At 47.6% G+C, this 21,826-nt stretch overlaps 1 protein-coding gene across 2 annotated transcripts in view; it reads right to left on the reverse strand.

Moving 5' to 3' along the window:
* TNPO3 (transportin 3) overlaps positions 1-21,826 on the reverse strand; it is a 110,964-nt gene that overhangs the window by 52,607 nt on the left and 36,531 nt on the right. The gene's annotated exons all lie outside the window — the stretch shown is intronic.

Consider the following 21,826-nt stretch of genomic DNA (forward strand, 5'->3'; position numbering starts at 1 on the left):
ACGCAATCAAAGCTCTAACATCTGCGTCACTTTCGGACAGATCAATGGGGCAGGAGGTAGCGTCCGAGCCCCCAGTAAAGGCATCCTCCTCGTCCTGCGAGTCAGCTCGTGAATCAGAGCCACGGGACGAGGAAGGAGAGGGGACCCTGCGTCTCCTTTTAGGAGGACGGGGTCTGAGACCAGATGAAGAATCCTCTGTGAGCTCTGCTGAGCGAGCCGTAGCAGCAGAGGCACCCTGAGAAGGGGGCTGATGCATGCTCAGCAGAGTCCGGGACAGCTGTCCCATGGAGTCGGCAAAAGACTGGGAGATTGACCTAGAGAAGGATTCTACCCAAGCCGGGGGTTCAGCCACCGGAGCCGGCGCAGCCGGAGGGACCACTGGGGATGAGACTCCAGGCTGAGGCACCACCATGTGAGAGCAGGCATCACAATGTGGATATGTGCTCGGTACAGGCAGTACGAGCCTACATGCAGTGCATATTGAGTACAGCCTTGCTCCTCGTGTGAGACATGCTGCTGAAGTGGGGGCTCTGAGCCAGAATGACCCCCAAAGAGTATACAAGCAGGTCCACAACCGGAGGTTGTGGCTTACCAGACCGTTTGACATTGGGACGTCTCTGTGCCCTCCAGATCCCACAGCCCGGACCCCCAGAGATATGCTGCAGCCAGCGCCGATCGCTGTGCAGACATGGCATAAGAACGCTGATAAAATGGCGCCGGAGCGAGGAGAGGGGGCGGGGCCTACTCTAAGAGCGGGATCCGGAGGGCCAAGGAGATTTACAGGGGAGGGAATATTTCCTCAGAGAGGAGTGTCCCTCCCCTGTGCCGAACGGCCGCTGGGCGGAGCCGCACTGTCCCTCTGCATGATTGACATGCAAGGGCAGTGAAATCGAAACTAGGCCTCAGGCGAAGCCGGGGCCTAAATTTAACTATGCGGCCGGCGCGCAGGCACCATCGGCGCGGTTCTCAGGTGAAAACCAGAGAACCGGCCGGAAATGGCAGAATAGATACACAGCCCACTCTCCCCAACAATAAAGTACAAGGGACCCCCCGAAAATAACGTCTCAGATACTTAGCTTGTGAGACGCAGGGTTTCAAGTCCCTGGGGATGAGTGCTCCGTCCGGCAGGATCCTGAAGGGCTGCGGATGGAGACCGGTCTCCTGCAAGGCAGGGAGAACCGTGCTGGCTCCCACTTCAAGCCAGAGCCCGAGGGATGGTGAAGGAGCGCGGCATGTAAGGCTCCAGCCCTGAAATCAACCTTAACAACACCGCCGACACATTGGGGTGAGAAGGGACATGCCGGGAGTCCAGGCTTGGACCCGCTTTTCTTCAAACTCTTTCCAAAAATCAGAATCAGATGAGAATGCATGTGTGGATGTGTGCCTCCTGAACACAAAGCATTGAACTGGCTATATTTGGTTATCCAGGGGGTGTATATGCTCAGAGGGAGGAGCTACACTTTTTAGTGTAGTACTTTGTGTGTCCTCCGGAGGCAGAAGCTATACACCCAATGTCTGGGTCTCCCATAGGAACGATAAAGAAAATGTAAAGAAGAAAAAAATAAAAAAAAAACAAATAAAAAAAAATTCCGTTGTTTTGTACGATCCGTTGCATCTGTTGTGCCATTATATGCAACGCATCCGTTGCATCCGTCACACAACACAATGCAACGGATACCGTTCAACGCAAGTGTGAAACTAGCCTTACCATGTATATTTATGGTCATGAGAAAAACTAAGTACACCCTCTTTGAATTCTATAGTTTTATGTATCAGGAAATAGCAGAACATCATCTGGTCCTTAAAAAGTGTTAAAATCAGGTAAATACAAGCGCAGATTAAAAACAACACTAAAATAATGACACGGTGTAATCTGTCAACAGGTGCCAGGCCAAAGTGCAAAAAACTAAGTACAACCCATGAATCAATAGCCGGAAGAACCACCTTTAGCAGCAATGACTGAAGTTATCATTTTCTGTATGACTATCAGATCTTTCTAGAGGAATTTTGGCCCACTATTCTTGTCACGCACTTCCCAGCATTTACCTGGACGCTATGTGGTCTGTTTACACTGGCAGGAAGTGGTCAACGGGACCGGTGATCGGCTAAGGAGGTGAGGTGACTTTCACAGCATGTCATTAGTGATGACACCGATGATGCACAATGCAGTCAGTCCAGGTCCCTGCTGCTGATTTGAATAGTCACGACTTCCTTCCTGACAGTATTAGCACAGACAATGGCGCGGCCTGCACTGGATCCTGGGAAGTGCCTGGAGGTGATTATAGCTTGTTGTTTAACAACATACCAATCCACCGGGGAAATCTTCCTTTACACTCATTTGTGGGCCTTCATTTATGCATAGCATATGAAGTGAGGTCTGGACTGAGACTGGGCCTCTGCAACAGCTCGATTCTTTTCTTTTTCAGCCATACTAATACAGATTTGCTGTTGTGTGGGATCATTGTCCTGTTGCCTGATCCAGTTTCGGCCAAGTTTAGCTTTTGGATAGGTGGCCTCACATCTAGAATATTTTGGTACACTGAGGAGTTCATGGTCGACTCAGACTGCCAGGTACCAAGCTTCTTTGTCTACAAAATGATCTCAATTCATCCCCGCATCCACGATACAGATGATCTTTGTGCTAATATAGTGTATTTGGGTATTGCCAAATATTGCGCAGCACAGATCTCCATTTTAGTCTTCTCTGTCCAAAAGACACAGGAGGTGATTCAAAGATTTTTCGCTTGAAAACAGATGTAAAAACACATTAAAAAAAAAATGCAAATTCTTTTTGCGTAACCTGGAGTTTGCACAAACGTTTTGCGACTTTTGGCGTATTCACACCAGTATGAAGCAACGTCAGTCTTAGGGCTGAGTGTCCACAGCGTCTTGGATACAGCGTGTTTTAGGCCCTGCGTTTTTTGCCACGGCTTTGTTGCTGTTTTGGGTGCAGAGTTGGTGCAGTTTTTGTTCATAAGCTTCATGCAGTCCTTTCCCAGCAAAGTCTATGAGAAATCCGAAATGCTGTGCACACGTTGCTTCTCTTTTCCTTACAGGTTTTGCTGCAGATTTTCTGCAGGAAAAAGAAGCAGCATGTCACCACTTATCTGCGTTTTTCCCTGCGTAAAAAAAAAAAAAAAAACGCAGGGGAAAAAAAATGTAGTCAAAACCGCACCAATATGCGGTAAAAATACATGCGTTTTTGGTGCGCTTTTTCCACAGGGAGGTGCGTTTTTCTGCCAGAGGGTGCATTTTTCTCTATACAAACAAATCTGCAGTGTGCGCACATAGCCTTAGGCCATGTGCGCACTTACCGGATTTTGCCGCGGATTTTCCGCGGATTTGCTGCATGTTTCGCTGCAGAAAATGTTCATAAGATCTCTGCAGTGAATCACCAGCAAATCCTATAGAGAAAAAAAATCCTGTGCGCACTGGGCGGAATTTGACAGCTGCATGTTTTGCTGCGGGAATCCCGCAGCAAAAACAAGTGCATGTCACTTCTTTTCCGCACATCGCTGCGGGATTTCACTCCATTGACTCCAATGTTAATCATGAAATCCCGCAGGGAATAACGCAAACAGCAAATTCTGTGCGGTTCACTGCGTTTTCCTGCGTTATTCCCTGCGGTATTTCGCGGTTTACCTCCGGTAATGTACATCGCTTGTCTGCGGTTTTGCAGGGAAGTGATGTCATTACAGGAAGAGGAAGCGGAGCAGAGAGTAAACACACACAGATCACACACACACAGACATCACAGACACAGACACATAGAACACACATAGAAAGAAAACGGAAATATAGAAAAAAAAGAACGTGGGCTCCGCTGTATTTTTACCTTCCAGCCGAGGTAAGCACACAGCGGCGGCCAGGTATTCTCAGGCTGGGGAGGGAGAGGGGCAGGGCTAATGTCCCCCGCCTCACTCCCCCTCCCGCAGCCGAGAATATCAGCCGCAGCTGCCCCGGCACTGTCGCATGCATTATGCGGCAATACCGGCGTGTCCCCGGCTCTTCTTGCCGCCGTGTAGCAGTGGCAGCAAGGTAATACAAGGGGTTAATGATGGTGGGGGACCACCGCCATTAACTCCAGGCTTGATCATGGGAGCGTCTATGTGACAGCTGACATGATCAACCACCCGTAAGTAAAGTGAATAAAACACAGACACCGAAAAATCCTTTATTTTAAATAAAACAAACAAGCCTCGTTCACCATTTTATTAACCCCTCCCGCACCAAAGCTCCGGCGTAATCCACCGCTCCGGCGTAATCCACAGGTCCTGCGCTGCTTACATCCAGCCGCGACTGTCACAGACACAGCGCTGAATGAAAGCAGCAGACAGCAGAGGTAATTACCGGTCATTTCCCACGGCCGGTAATGTGAACTCACTGCCGACCGTGGGAAACGCAGCGATCTGTCATCTATCTATCTATCCCTCTGTCTGTCTATCTATCCCTCTATCTATTCTTCTGTCTATCTACTATCTCAGAATTAAATGTTTTTTTTTTTCAATGTGCTTTATTGCATTGAATGCAATAAAGCACATCCCAACCCGCACGCGGCAAAACCGCGGCAATACCGCGACTAATACCGCGGTAAAACCGCAGCAAACCGCGGCAAACCGCATGCGGTTTTCGGGTGCGGTTTCCCGCGGTTTTTTACCGCGGGTGTGGTAATCTTTGAAAGCATGCGGAATTTTCTCAAGAAAATTCCATTTCCCAGTGCGCACATAGCCTTAGATGGGATTTATAGAAATCTAATGCTAGTGTACGTACGGCTAAACTAAAATGGACCTATGGTGCGGTTTTCCGAGCCACAAGCATGTTAATTCTTTGCTGCGGAATCGCAAGCATTCTCCATAGGGAAAACAGAAGAGAGAGACCGCAGCTCCCCGAACCCCGATCATGGGCACGGGCAGCTGCGGGGTCTCCTGTGGAGGAGACCTGTGGCCCGCTGATCCTGATCGTGGGCACATACCCTAATAAATCAAAGCCACAGTAGGAACCTTTTAGTTTCTTCAGGTAGAACTTTACAGCCCTTCGCTGTACTGTCATGATATTGTTAGAGAGAAAAGGCTCTCTTCTGGCAAGCCATCCAAGCAAGCCATACTTGTTCAGTCTTTCTAATTGTACTTAGATGAACTTGATCTTTAACATGCGGAGGCCTTTAGAGGCTGAGCTGTGGATACTGGCTTTTTCCCGGGGGCCACTTTGCAGGGACTTCCACTCGTGTGAAGATTGTCAGCTGGCTGTGAATGTTTTTCACCTGTGCATTATCTTTTTAGTTATGATTGATGGGCAGCAACGATTGCTTCTCTAAGATCATACTGATGTTTTCTTCTCTTTCTTAGCATTCAGTAAACACGTCTGAATGTGCCACAACTTATGATTTTATAGAGGTGACCATAATTGCTGATGAACAAATAGTCATTAAGCAGCACCTGCCTGCTACTTACCTACATTCCTATAGAAGCAGTGACGGTGTACTTAATTTTCACACCCATTGTCTGCTATGCGACCTAGTTTTTTTTTTAAGAAATAATGACAGTGTAATGTAATCTGTTGTTGTTCATCTGAGGTATTTAATTATCATGGATAAGACATTTTATGTATAGATCTATATTAGGGCTGGGAAAAAAAGTGTCGCTTGTCTGCCACTGCTGCCCAATGTCACCGCTACCTGCAACCTCAGGATGTGGACAGCGGTGAATACACTGGTGGAGGAGGGGCCACTGATACCTTCTTCCACCAATCAGTGTGAGACAGCTGACATGATGGCATCACATAAGCATATATGCTGTACGGAGGGTCAGTGCAGCAGAGCGCTGAGGCGAGTATGATGTGGTGGTGGGTTTCATATGGATATAGACTCATACTGTATGTGGGGGTCATATAGGAGGCAATATCAGGGCTCAAACTGTATATAGGGGCTTTGTGGGGGCTAATGCTGCATTTAAGAGGCTGCGCGGGGGGGCTCGTGCTGTATTTAGGAGGCTGCGCGGGGTGCTCATGCTGTATTTAGGAGGCTGCGCGGAGGGGGGCTCATGCTGTATTTAGGAGGCTGCGTGGGGGGCTCATACTGTATATAGAGAGTATGTGAGACTTATGCTGTATATAGGGGGGCTGTTTGTGGGCTTATATATTAAGTGGTGCAATTACTATAAAATAATTATAATTAAAACTGAGTAGAACTCATTTGAGCCTATTGGTTCGGCCCTCCTCACCAGTCACAGTCTGTCATATATATATCTATATATATATCTATATATATATATTATATATATATATATATATATATATATATATATATATATATATATATATATATATATATATATATATATATATATATATATATATATATATATATATATATATATATATATATATATATATATATATATATATATATATATATATATATATAATATATATTATATATACACATACACATTCACCTGACCCCCGCTCCCCCAGTCCCACTAACAGGAGCTCTATGGAACGCTCGCTCTGTCTGCAACAAACTATCCTACATTCATGATCTTTTCATCACTAATAAACTCTCTTTCCTCGCCATCACTGAAACCTGGCTCACCCCCTCTGACACTGCCTCTCCTGCTGCACTTTCTTATGGCGGTTTCCAACTCTCTCACACACCCCGCCCCAGTAATAAGCATGGTGGAGGAGTTGGTTTGCTCCTGTCCGACCAATGCTCCTTACACCAATTCCACTACCACCCTCTGTCACGCTCCCATCTTTTGAGGTGCAGTCCATACACATCTACGCCCCCTCCAACCTTCAGCTGGCTGTCATTTACCGCCCTCCAGGGCCAGCCACTGCCTTTTTTGATCATTTCACCACCTTGCTACTACACTTCCTTTCCAACGACATCCCCACCATCATCATGGGTGATTTCAATATCCCCATTGACACTTCCCACCCATCTGTCTCCAAACTTCTAACACTCGCTGCCTCCTTCGGCCTCACCCAATGGTCTTCTGCAGCCACTCACAAAGATGGCCACACGCTGGACCTCATCTTCACTCGCCTCTGTTCCCTATCTAACCTCTCTAACTCACCTCTCCCCCTGTCTGACCACAACCTACTCACATTCTCTTCCCTCTCTTCTCCAACTACGCAACCCCCCCTCCACAAACTTTCACACCCTCGCAGAAATATAAAACACATTGATTTACAAGCCCTTTCTCAGTCCCTTCTCCCTCTCACAGACATTGCATTTCTACACGATGCAGATGCTGCTGCAACTTTATACAACACTACAATCTCTGCAGCTCTCGAATCAGCCGCCCCCCTCACACACACCAAAACCCGCACAATCAACAGGCAACCCTGGCACACCAGTCAGACTAAAGAACTGAGACGGGCTTCCAGAATTGCTGAGCGCAGATGGAAGAGGTCTCATTCCACTGAGCACTTCATTGCATATAAAGAGTCCCTCACCACTTTCAAGTCCACACTCACTGCTGCAAAACAAACCTACTTCTCATCCCTCATATCCTCTCTCTCTCTCACAACCCTAAACAGCTATTCAACACTTTTAATTCTCTCCTCCGTCCTCCAGCACCACCTCCCTCTCCTCTCCTCTCAGCTGAAGACTTTGCCTCTTTCTTCAAGCAGAAGGTTGACAACATCAGAGCAAGCTTTGGCCCACAATCACCACAGCCCCTCATCATAGCTACTCAGCCTTCTTCCTCCAAATCCAGCTTCTCCACCATGACAGAAAACAATCTCTCCACTCTACTCTCAAGATCACATCTAACCACCTGTGCACTTGACCCGCTCCCATCACATCTCATCCCCAACATCACCGCAGTCCTCATCCCAGCCCTAACCCATCTCTTCAACCTATCACTAACAACTGGTGTATTCCCTTCATGCTTTAAACATGCCTCTATTACACCCATCCTCAAAAAGCCCTCCCTTGACCCATCCACTGTGTCAAACTATCGCCCCATATCCCTTCTCCCCTATGCCTCAAAACTACTGGAACAGCATGTCCATCTTGAACTGTCCTCATACCTCTCCTCCTGCTCCCTCTTTGACCAGCTACAATCTGGCTTCCGACCGCATCATTCCACTGAAACTGCCCTAACTAAAGTCACTAACGACCTACTAACCGCCAAAGCCAAGCGACACTACTCTGTCCTCCTCCTCCTGGACCTGTCCTCTGCATTCGACACAGTAGACCATTCCCTCCTACTACAGATTCTCTCATCTCTGGGCATCACAGACTTGGCCCTATCTTGGATATCCTCATACCTAACCGACCGAACTTTCAGCGTCTCCCATTCTCACACAACTTCCTCATCTTGCCCCCTATCTGTCGGTGTTCCCCAAGGCTCAGTTCTTGGACCCCTGCTGTTCTCCATCTACACCTTCGGCCTGGGACAGCTCATTGAGTCCTACGGCTTCCAGTATCATCTCTATGCCGATGACACACAGATCTACCTCTCTGGACCTGACATTACCTCTCTACTAACCAGAATCCCACAATGTCTGTCTGCTATTTCATCCTTCTTCTCTGTGCGATTCCTAAAACTTAACATGGACAAAACAGAATTCATTGTCTTTCCTCCTCCTCACTCATCTCCTCCAACAAGCCTTTCCATCAAACTTGATGGTTGCTCACTCTCCCCAGTCTCACAAGCTCGTTGCCTTGGAGTGACCCTCGACTCTGCTCTATCCTTCAAGCCACACATCCAAGCCCTCTTCACCTCATGCCGATTACAACTCAAAAACATCTCCCGGATCCGTGCTTTCCTTAACCAAGAATCAGCAAAAACATTAGTGCATGCCCTCATCATCTCCCGCCTCGACTACTGCAACCTCCTGCTCTCTGGCCTCCCTTCCAACACTCTTGCACCCCTCCAATCTATCCTAAACTCTGCGGTCCGCTTAATCCACCTCTCCCCTCGCTACTCCCCAGCCTCGCCACTCTGCCAATCCCTTCACTGGCTTCCCATCACCCAACGACTCCAGTTCAAAACACTAACCATGACATACAAAGCCATGCACAACCTGTCTCCTCCCTACATCTGTGACCTAGTCTCCCGGTACCTACCTGCACGCAACCTCAGATCCTCACAAGATCTCCTTCTCTGCTCCTCCCTTATCTCCTCTTCCCACAATCGCGTACAAGATTTCTCCCGTGCATCCCCCATACTCTGGAACGCACTACCTCAGCACATCAGACTCTCCCCTACCGTGGAAAGCTTCAAGAGGAACCTCAAGACCCACCTCTTCCAACAAGCCTACAACCTACAACAGCCCTCAGTCCAGTAGACCACTGCGCAACCAGCTCTGTCCTCACCTATTGTACCATCACCCATTCCCTGTAGACTGTAAGCCCTCGCGGGCAGGGTCCTCTCTCCTCCTGTACCAGTCTGTTATGTACTGTTAATGATTGTTGTACGTATACCCTTTCACTTGTAAAGCGCCATGGAATAAATGGCGCTATAATAATAAATTAATAATAATAATAATAATAATAATAATAATAAATTATATATATATATATATATATATATATATATATATATATACACACATACATATACATTATATATATATATATATATATATATATATATGTATGTGTGTATATATATATATATATATATATATATATGTGTGTGTGTATATATATATATATGTATGTGTGTATATATATATATATATATATATATATATATATATATATATATATATATATATATGTATATATATATATATATATATATATGTATATATATATATGTATATATATATATATGTGTATATATATATATATATATATATATATATATATATATATATATATATATATATATATATATATATATATATATATATATATATATATATATATATACATACACATACATATATATACACATACATATATATATATATATATATATATATATATATATATATATATATACACATACATACATATATATATACACACACACACACACACACACACACACACACACATTGAAGATCAAAATTAGAGAACAAGGTATGATCACTTGCTTTTTTCAGAAATAATGTAATGTAATCTACATTGATGAACATTTGAAGGTTTATTGTATGAGGTACAATATACTACTAGAACAGGGTTTTACAAAAGATCCAAAGTTTATCAACATTAAACCTTTATTTTGCCCAAAACGTGATTATCATAATTAGAGAACAACGACTGTAGCAGAGAGAAAGATTATAACTACCGTATGTTTGGGACTATAAGACATAATAGTGTCAGCAGCAGATCCTCGCCCCATAACAGTGTGTCATCATGACTACATTTTTTGCTTAAAATTTTATTTTCCTCCTCTAAAACCAGGGTGCGTCTTATGGTCCGGAGCATCTTATAATCCGAAAAATACGGTAAATTTTCTGAAGGTAACAATAGTCACCAATGACTTCAGCACATCTGCGGCCACAGGACATCACTAGTCTCTCACACTGCTCTGGTGTGATTTTGGTCCACTCCTAGTCTCTTCCACAGTTCTTTGACTATTGTGAGTAGAGTTGAGCGGGATGGCAAAAATCCGGGGCCGGCGGGTCGTTAACAGACTTAAAAATAAGTCCGATCCGCTCCAGAATCCGGTGCCCATATAAGTCAATGGGGACCGGAATCCGGAGGGTTAAAAAGTTTGTGGAGGGGCTAGGGGGCTAGTAGCGAGCGCGGCATACTCACCGAGGAGCTGTCATGGTGGCACACTCCTTCCAAGTCATGCTGTTACCTTCTGGAGCTGACAATTCAATATTCATGCTTTTCCCTGCCCACCAGCGTGTGTTGGTTGCAGCTAGACACGCCCCCATCCTGAGTGTCAGCGTGTCAGCTAACTGCAACCAATCACAGGCGCCAGGACGGCCGGTGGGCGGGGAAAGCAGTGCACTGGTGGTAAACACACTCGGCAGCACAGTTATAGCGCTCGGCTGCAGCCCCAGCCGTCGCGCATTATCTGTGCTGTTTATCCAGTGCCCAGAGTCACACGTGTGAGGCTGCCGGGTGCTGCCAGAGCCCCTCGCACTTGTGATTCCAGTGAAAGTAAAAAAAAAAAAAAAAAAAAACACGACGTGCGGTCCCCCTAATCTTCACATCCAGCCAAGATAACGCCGGCCGGGGGCTGGTATATCCTCAGCCCGCAGCCGTCCGGTATGTCGCATCTGTTAGATGCGACATACCGGTGTGCGATACCGGCTCTTCCCGCTGGTGTGATGCGGTGCCAGTCAGGGTAATAGCAGGGGTTAGCAGGGGCACATAGCTGCTGCTAAACCCTAGGTTTGTGTGATGGCACAGGCGTCTATCAGATACCTGCATCACACAAACCTGTAAGTGACAGTAAATAAACACAGACACACAGAAAAATCCTTTATTTGAAATAAAATACAAAACACTCCTCCTTCACCACTTTATTAACCCCAAACATCCTGCAGCTCCGACGTAATCCACAGGAGAAGTCCCGCGGCAACACATCCGGCTCTGCTACATCTCAGAACGAGCAGCCATAGAGCACGACCGCCCGCTCTGAGTGCAGGCTATTACTGAGCCGCGATAAGCGATGACCGCGGCAGAGACTGTCACAGGCTGGGGGGCGCGTCAGCCAAGAACCAATCACAGTTGAGAGGATGGCCGGTGGGCGGGGAAAACACGGAAAGCTGAGACTGCGTGCACAGCACAGGAAGTGAAAGCGCGACCCGGAAGCAAGTGTGCCGCCATGACAGAGTCTGGTGAGTATGAAACGCTATTTATTTATTGATTTTTAACATTTTTATTAATTGCAGATTCCGGATCGTGCAGCCGGAATCCCGGGCCCGAATCGGGCCCGGGAATAGTGCTGAAACCGCGCGGATCCGGACTTTTACAGCCCGGGCCCGCTCAGCCATAATTGTGAGTTTCTTGGCCATAAATTTGTCACCAAGGATTTTCCCGAGGCTTTCTATTGGCTGTACTTTACGACTCTGTCATATCCATTTTATGGTTTCAATGTTTTAGGTTTCAAGGAACTGCTTGACCCATTTTGCTGTGTGACAGGAGACATTGTCCTGCATGAAAATTGCTGGCTGATTAAGTGATGAATATAAGTAAGGAACCACGTGTTGTTGAAGAAGGTTCAGATACACACTTGCATTCACTCTGCCATGTGGCTGTATGAGAGGTCCAACTCCTGCTGCAGAAAACATTCCCCAAACCATGACACTTCCTCCACCACCTTTCACTGACTTCTTAAAGGGAACCAATCACAAGGATCTACATATATAACCTAAAGCCAGTGCTATACTGGCACTATCAGGCTGATTCTACACATACCTGTAGTGGTCAGCTCAGATGTTTAGGTTTTGAAATCCAAGAAAGTGAAGTTTGTAAAATGAGCAGCTTCTTGAGTGACAGTTGCACTGGAGCAGATAATGTATTCATAGTTATCCCCTCCCCCTGTTAGAATTAGCATAAGTATTACACAAACGATTCCCTTTGTCTCTTGCAGGACCTGTGGTGAGGTCATACCCATGTGACCTGGTATCCAGCTTTGGTGGCTGAGGCCCCGCCCCTTCTGGTCACATGGGTATGACCTCATCACAGGTCCTGCTAGACAAAATGAGTCGTTTGTATAATGCTACTTCTCACAGAGGGAGGGGATAACTATGAATATATGATCTGCTCCAGTGCAACTGTCACTCAAGAGGCTGCTCATTTTACAAACTTCATTTTCTTGGATTTTAAAACCTAAACATCCGAGCCGACCACTGCAAGTATGTATAGAATCAGCCTGATAGTGCGAGTATAGCACTGGCTTTAGGTTATATAAGAAAATCCTGGTGATTGGTTCCCTTTAACACACTTTGGGCTCAGTCTTTCACCAGTTTGTCGACAAACATAACGTTTCCCATCAAACCAAATAAATTAAACTTTCATTCATCACTAAAATCAACTGTGACTACTTCTCTATCCACACAACATGCTCCTCACCAAAGGTAAGTCAAGTCTTTTGATTCTTTCTGCTAATGAGAGGTTTGGTCACTGCAGAGTGGGCATTCAGTCCAAATGCGCTTAAACGTTGTGACATTGTATGATGAGACAGATCCTTACCCTTTTCAGTGCTGAACTGCCGAGCAATTACAGCTGCAATATCTACAATGTCTCTACCATATCCTGTCCTGTCCTGCATTTGTCTTTCGAGGGCGACTAGCCTTCTCGGGGGACTTGAAAAAGTTTGTGATTTTGTAAAGATACAATATTCTCAAAATCAGACTTGGAAGGACCAACTTCTCTTCCTATGGCTGATAGGAGGATCACCTCTTTAGCCTTCATCTGGACAACCTACTGCTGGAGGGTTTCAGTCTCTTTGGAATGGCACATCATTTTTGGAAAGTCAGTGCAAACTGGAAAATTAGGCTGTCAGTTAAACAGGGTTTGTCAGATACTTAAGGAAATTAGCACCAGGTTCCAAGATTATTATCATTGTGCTTGACAAAGACTTGACATTTACGTAGTTGAAATGCGTCACCGTTGTCTATATTTTTTCCTCCATCGGAGATTTTGCCTGACCTTTACATGTATGTAATTGTCTATTTTAACGAAGCCGCTTTGTGTCAAAATAAACCTGGAAGTTTTATGAGCTGGACCTGTTTCATTGCGCTGGACACAAGTTTTTCTTTGTTCATGGTTATCTGGGTGACCACACCTGAAAGTCCGAGCTGCATGGAATTCTGATTCAAGTCCACACAAGGGTGTGCTGAATGTTGACGTTTGTTCTATTGATATTTGGGGTTCCAGATTAACACCAATAACTTGCAGGTACCTGAAAGTGTCCTCTAATTTTGATCAGTGTTCTTCTACATTTATCTCATTTACATTTTTATTATGTGCTTTAGAATAAATTCCATTTAGGAAATAAGCTTAAAATACTGCGAGTTTACTCATGTTAGGATATAATCACATAGGACTACACAATGACCTTAACATTTAGGAAATTGTGTGTTCTCTAATTTTGATGCCCAGTGTATTTTCATACACATACAAATATATGCACATCTATATACAAGCTACGGTATATATATTTCAATATAGCACAATATAGTATACACACTCATAATAACAAGCATGTAATCTATTAATAGTTATTATAGGTGTGTAACTTTGGAAGGCTAGATCTATGCTGACTGTTTATGCATGCAGCTCAATCGATTGCAGCTAATAATGATCCACTCCAGCGATAGGGGAGAAAAAAACCCAAATATTCCCTGCCCCATGTCTTATATTCACCGTAAGGAGTCTTCATCTGTTATCGGTGCCGCACCAGTTGGTCTTCTGCAGTTTTTATGACCTGCTGGCTGCACCAGTGTTTCCTGGAGTGCACCACAGGTCACAAGTCAGTACACTTCTATGAGAGTCTCATTTTGTCACTCACAGACTTGTATTGAAAGCTTTTGATGTAACATCTGATTTCCAGCCAGTCAAAAATTGCAGTCACAAGTTGGCGCCGTGATACCGAAGCGACACTGAAAGTAGTTGAAGACCTCAGCAGATGAGTATAAGACCAGGGGTAGGGGACTTGGTTTTAAAGCACCACTCGAATGGTGAAAAAATGGGAAAAAAAACAAACAAAAAAACAAAACAAAACACTGGAGTGCTTTAAGTGCATGTTAGAAATATAACAGAAATTTACCAGAAGGTAAGAGCTACAACCGTTCGCCCTGCTTATGCATGGCAGAGTGCGACGAATCAATAGACAACCCTGCCACACCAACCTAACTAAACAGCTTCAGCAAGGGTCCAAAGTTGTGGACTGGTGCAGAAGGAAAAGGAACTTTCAGGAAAAATTCACCAGTCAAAAAAAAAAGCAACTTTTACATTCAAATCGGTCCTCCTCTCAGCTAAACAGGACCACTTCACAACCCTCATATCTTCTTTATCCCACAACCTCTAACGGTTATTCAACACGTAAAGTGCACCAATCACCAGGATTTTCCTATATAACCTAAATGCAGTGCTATACTGGCACTATCAGGCCGATTCTATACATACCTTTATGGACTTGTGCTGATGTCATACCCATGTGACCAGAAGGGGCGGGTGCCTCAGCCAACAGATAAATGTTGCTTCCTGGTATCAGCTATATTGGCTGAGGCCCTGCCCCTTCTAGTCACATGGGTATGACATCAGCACAGGTCCTTTTAGTCAAATAGTAAAACGATTGTATAACAGAATTAGCATAAGGGATAACCATGAATATCCACGCCAGTTATCAGCTGGTGCAGCTGGTGTCACTCAACAAGCTGTTGATTTTACAAACTTTACTTGCTTCTGTTTCAAAACCTATAGATCCCAGCTGACCAGTAAAGGTATGTATAGAATCAGCATGATAGCACCAGTACAGCACTGGGCTTAGGTTATATAACAAAATACTGGTCATTGGTGCACTTAAACTCCCTCCTCAACCGACTATTAGCCCAACCAACCACCCTCATCTCTGCAGAAGACTTTGCTGAAACAATTCAAAAACAAGAATGACCAAATCAGGCAAGTCTACATTAATCAACAACTACAACCCCCCTATGTATAATAGACCATTGCCCTTCCCTTATAACCTTCTTTCTTTGTCGCTCCATTGGGAGACCCAGACAATTGGGTGTATAGCTATTGCCTCTGGAGGCCACACAAAGTATTACACTTAAAAGTGTAAGGCCCCTCCCCTTCTGGCTATACACCCCCAGTGGGATCACTGGCTCACCAGTTTTGTGCTTTGTGCGAAGGAGGCAACACATCCACGCATAGCTCCACTTTTTAGTCAGCAGCAGCTGCTGACTATGTCGGATGGAAGAAAAGAGGGCCCATACTAAGGGCTCCCAGCATGCTCCCTTCTCACCCCACTGTATGTCGGAGGTGTTTGTAAGGTTGAGGTACCCATTGCGGGTACGGCGGCAGGAGCCCACATGCTGATTCCTTCCCCATCCCTTTTTACAGGGCTCTGGGTGAAGTGGGATTTACCGGTCTCCAGGCACTGAGACCGTGCTCCATCTACAGCCCCTGGAGAAGATGCTGGATGGAGCGGAGTACATCAGGGACATGGCCCTGCTTCCTCAAGGTACTCTGTGTCCCCGTGCATTTGGCGCTCACACCGCAGCATGCTGGGTGTTGTAGTGCGCCGGGGGACATCAGCGCTGCGGCGCCTGTGCCATGGCCTCATTCAGCTTCGCTGAAGCAGGCTCACTTATGGGAATTGGTCGCGCCGGCCGCTGGGACTGCGGCGCGGCTGGCACTTGTAGTGCGCCGGGGACTTCAGCGCGGCCTGCGCTTTTACGGCGGCCGCGCTGATAACTAGAGTCCCCGGCTTTTGCGGCCTGCTTCCGTTCGTTCCCGCCCCCAGACCTGCCAGTCAGGAGAGGGGCGGGACGCTGGCTTCCAGGAATCGGTCGCGCCGGCCGCTGGCAGCGGCGCGGCTGGCACTTGTGGTGCGCCGGGGACTTCAGCGCGGCCCGCGCTTTTACGGCGGCCGCGCTGATAACTAGAGTCCCCGGCTTTTGCGGCCTGCTTCCGTTCGTTCCCGCCCCCAGACCTGCCAGTCAGGAGAGGGGCGGGACGCTGGCCACTTCTATGAATCGGTCGCGCCGGCCGCTGGGACTGCGGCGCGGCTGGCACTTGTGGTGCGCCGGGGACTTCAGCGCGGCCCGCGCTTTTACGGCGGCCGCGCTGTTAACTCGAGTCCCCGGCTTCTGGGCCTAGTCTCCCTTCGTCTCCGCCCACAGCCCTGACAGTCAGGGTAGGGGCGTGACGCTGCATAGAGCAGCGCTGAGAGCTGGAGTATGTTTTGCATACTCCACCCCTCTCACTGTGTGCACTGTGAATCCGGATTCCCGCACTTTCTCAGGCACGCCCACGGCTTCCTTCTCTACAAGGACGCCGGCAGCCATTAGTGTCAGTTTCTGTACGATACAGAGACAAGTGTGGAAGACCCTGGCATTCTGATAGTCACACAATCGCTGCAACAGGCGTTAAGCAGCACCTGTGGTGCTAACCCCACTAGTGCAGAAGTGCACTTATAGATATGCTTGTACTATATACATTGCACTGTTTGGTCGCACGTTGTATATACCCTCCTGGATTATGCGGAGGAGTTATCAGCATATTCTCTGTGTAAAACAAAGGTGCAGAACCACATGTTTTTCTATACAGCTGGTACAGCATGTACGGCTATACGGCCGGCAGGTTACATAGACTCCCATTGTATGCACTAATGGCCAGGGGATGAGGACGGTGTCTGCAGTATTTACTGACAGTTTTTCTGAGACTATGGCTATGATACTAGAAGCCTAGCAGTCCGGACATGTCTCTCACAATATGGGCACTGTTGAATCATTGATCCATGGCCCCCCTCAGTGTGAATAACTAACAGCTCCGGGAATGTCACACGCATCCCAGAGTCACGGCTCTGCACGGACGTCAGTCCCAGACAGCCTAAGCGGGCTCACTATGAGCGGCCTCGGTTTCATCAGGGTCCTAACAGAAGGACTCGCTGTGTAATGAGGCGGAAGTAGCGGCTCAGGATTCTGATCCTGAGACCGCTCTCAATCTGGATACACCTGATCGTGACGCCATAGTAAATAATCTTATAGCGTCCATCTATAGAATGTGGGTTATTTCTCACAGCTCCTCCAGTGGAGGAGTCAGCTTCACGTATTTTTCTGGACCACTCTGCCTTCGGAGAGGCAGTCCAGGAACACCACGCTTATCCAGATATGCGCTTCTCCAAACGGCTTAGGATACACGTTATCCCTGTCCCCTGACTTGGTCAAGGACTGGACCCAATGTCCCGAGCGGCATCCTCCAATCTCCAGGCTTGTAGCTAGATCCATAGTTGCAGTGGGAGATGGAACTGCAAACTCAAAGATGCCACTGACAGACAGATGGATCTCTGGTCGAAAGCCATCTATGAGGCTGTCGGCGCACCGTTGGCTCCGGCATTCTCTCCCTTGGGGCACTCCAAGCTATTTCAGCTTGTCTTACACAGATTGACACGGTTACACGTACATCTGTGCCGCAGGTGGCATCCTTAACCTCTCAAATGTCTACATTTGTTTCTTACGCGGTTCAGGTTGTCCTGGACTCTGCGAACCGTGCGGCGGTAGCCTCCGCTACTCCGTGTTTTTAAGCAGAGCCTGGTCTGCTCGTTAAGTGAATGGAAGGCAGATTCTGCTTCCAAAAAAGGTTGCCTAACCAGTTGCCTTTTTCTGCTGACCGACTGTTTGGTGAGCGTTGAATGTATCCATTAAACAGTCCAGGGGTAAGGATTCATCCTTTCCTCAGCCCGGACACAACAAACCCCAACAGAGCAAGAGGCAGTCGGGGTTTTCGGCCTTTTCGAGGCTCGGGCAGGTCCCATTTTTCCTCGTCCAATGTGGACTCAAAAGGATCAGAGGAGCTAAGATTCTTAGCGGGCTCAGTCTCGCCCAAAAAAGCGACAGTCTGAAAACCCGCTTCCAAGGCGGCTTCCTCATGACTTGCGGCCTCGGTCGGTAGCAGGCTCTCCCGCCTTGGCGATATTTAGCTGCCATAGGTCAATGACCATTGAGTGTGAGACATTCTGTCTCACGGGTACAGGATAGAGCTCACTTCTCGTCCTCCAACTCGATTCTTCAGAATTTCTCCACCTCCCGGCCGGGCCGCTGCTCTTCTGCAAACAGGGTGCACTCTATAGGCAGAAAGAGTGATGACCCCCGTTCCTCTTCAGGAACAAGGTCACGGTTTTTACCCCAAATTCTTTGCGGTACCTATAACAACGGGCCGTTCCGTCCCGTTCTGGATCTAAAAATGCTCAGCAAGCTCGTGGACACCAGGCGGTTCCGGATGGAATCCCTCCGCCATGTCATCGCCTCAAGGTCCCAAGGATCATTAGGCATCAAGGATGCTTAGCCACACGTGCCGATTGATCCAGAGCACTAGCGTTTCTACGCTTCGTTATAGGAGACGAACACCTTCTGTTCGTAGCTCTACCTTCCGGCTAGCGACAGTCCAACTGGTCTTCGCCAAGGTCAGGGCAGCAGTAGTCACAGTCCTGCACTCTCAGGGTCACTCTGTGGTCCCGTATTTAGACGATCTACTTGTCAAGGCACTCTCTTAGGAAACATGCCAACACTGCCCGAACGTTGCGCTGGAGACTCTCTAGAGTTTTGGGTGGATCATCAACTTTTTAAAGTCAGATCCGACCCCGACCCTATCGATAACATATCTAGGCATAGAGTTTCTTACTCTCTCAGCGATAGTGAAGCTTCCGCTAGACAAACAGCATTCACTACGGGCTGCAAGCTCTTCTTTAAGAACCAGTCGCACACATTGAGACGCCTCATGCACTTCCTACGTAAGATGGTAGCAATGGAGGCAGTTCCTTTCGCGCAGTTTTACTGCGTCCACTACAATGGGACATTCTCCGCCAATGGGACGAGGAGTCGACGTCCCTCAACAGAGTCGTCGTTCTTTCTCAGGCGGCCAAGGAATCTCTACGGTGGTGGCTTCTTCCCACCTCTTGGTCAAAAAGAAGGTCCCTCCTATCCCCATCCTGGGCGATAGTTACGACAGACGCGAGTCTATCAGGGTGGGGAGCAGTTTTTCTCCACTACAGCGCTCAGGGTACGTGGACTCAGCAAGAGTCCACCCTTCAGATCAATGTTCTTGAACACAGAGCAGTGTATCTTGCCCTACAAACCTTCCAACAGCGGCTGGAAAGCAAGCATATCCGACTTCAGTCGGACAGCTCCACAGCGGTGGCATACATCAACCACCAAGGAAGAACGCGCAACCGGCAAGCCTTCCAGGAAGTCCGGCAGGTTCTGATGTGGGTGGAAGACACGGCATCCACCATATCCACAATTCACATCCCAAGTGTGGAAACTAGGAAGCTGACTTCCTAAGTCGCTGAGGTGTGGCCGAAAGAGTATGGTCTCCTCACCCGGACGGGTTTCAGGAGATCTGGCGCCGCTGACAGAGGCCGGACGTCGATCTAATGGCGTCACGGCACAACAACAATGTGCCAGCTTCATGGCACGGTTTCACAATCATCGAGCTCTGGCGGCAAACGCCTTAGTTCAGCATTGGTCGCAGTTCCAGCTACCTTAGGTGCCACCTCTGGCATTGTTGCCCAGAGTACTGCGCTAGATCAAGACCGACTGCGGCCGCGCCATCCTCGTCGCTACAAATTGGCCGAGGATGTTGTGGTACTCGGTTCTGTGGTGCCTCACGGTAGGCTAACCGGGGGCACTACCAGACCAATCAGACTGGCTGTCTCAAGGGCCATTCTTCCATTTGAATTCTACGGCCCTCAACCGGATGGTGTGGCATTGAGTCCTGGAACCTAGTGTCGTCAGGATTACCTCAGGACGTGGTTGCCACCATGAGACAGGCTAGCATACCAACGTCCGCCAAGATTGACCACAGGACGTGGAAGATGTTCTTATCTCGGTGCTCGGCGCAGGGTGTTTCTCCCTGGCCGGTTGCATCGTCTATGTTTCCTTCCTTCCTGCAATCTAGGTAGGAAAATGGGTTGTCGCTCAGTTCCCTTTAGGGACAAGTCTCAGCGCTATCTGTATTTTTTCAGAAACGACGACTTCCTCAGGTACGCACGTTCCTACGGGGAGTTTGTCTTCTCAGCACTCCGTACAAGCGGCCGTTAGAGCCCTGAGATCTGAACAAGGTTCTAATTGCTCTCCAGATGCCGCCTTTCGAGCCTTTGAAGGATGTCTCCCTTCCCGTTTTTCACGGGAAGTGGCCTTCTAGTAACGGTCTCGTCTCTTAGGAGAGTTTCCGAGCTAGCAACGCTCTCATACAAACTCCCTTCCTGGTCCTTCACCAGGACAGGGTAGTTCTGCGTCCGGTTCCGGAATTTCTCCCTAAGGTGGTATCCCATTTTCATATCAATCAGGATATCACCTCACCTTCTTTGTGTCCTCGTCCAGTCCATCAATTTCAGAAAGATTTGCATCTGTTGGTTCTGGTGAGAGCACTCAGGTTCTACTTCCCGCATGGCGCTCCTGCGCCACCCGGATGCACTCTTTGTCCTTGTCGCTGGTCGGCGTAAACAGTCGCAAGCTTCCAAATCCACCCTTGCTCGGGGGATCGAGGAACCAATTCTTGAAACCTACAGTTCTACTGGGCTTCTGGTTCTCTCAAGGCCGAAGGCCCATTCTACCAGAGCCGTGGGTGCATCCTGGGCATTACGGCACCAGGCTACGGCTCAGCAGGTGTGTCAGGCACCCACCTGGTCGAGTCTACTTACTTTTACCAAGCATTATCAGATGCATACCTACGCTTCGGCAGACGCCAGCCTAGGTAGATAAGTCATTCAGGCGGCGGTTGGCCACCTGTAGGAGAGGGCCGTTTGACGGCCCTATCATGAGGTATTCTTTTACCCACCCAGGGATTGCTTTTGGACATCCCAATTGTCTGGGTCTCCCAATGGAGCGACAAAGAAGAAGGGAATTTTGTTTACTTACCGTAAATTCCTTTTCTTCTAGCTCCAATTGGGAGACCCAGCACCCGCCCTGTTTTCTCTGGGTTTTTCTGTTTTTTCGGGTACACATGTTGTTCATGTGGTATGGTTCAGTTCTCCGATGTTTCCTCGGATTGAATTGGTCTTTAAACCAGTTATTGGCTTTCCTCCTTCTTGCTTTGGCACTAAAACTGGTGAGCCAGTGATCCCACTGGGGGTGTATAGCCAGAAGGGGAGGGGCCTTACACTTTTAAGTGTAATACTTTGTGTGGCCTCCAGAGGCAATAGCTATACACCCAATTGTCTGGGTCTCCCAATTG

This window comes from Anomaloglossus baeobatrachus, chromosome 4 (assembly GCF_048569485.1).
Source record: "Anomaloglossus baeobatrachus isolate aAnoBae1 chromosome 4, aAnoBae1.hap1, whole genome shotgun sequence".
Classification (NCBI taxonomy): domain Eukaryota; kingdom Metazoa; phylum Chordata; class Amphibia; order Anura; family Aromobatidae; genus Anomaloglossus; species Anomaloglossus baeobatrachus.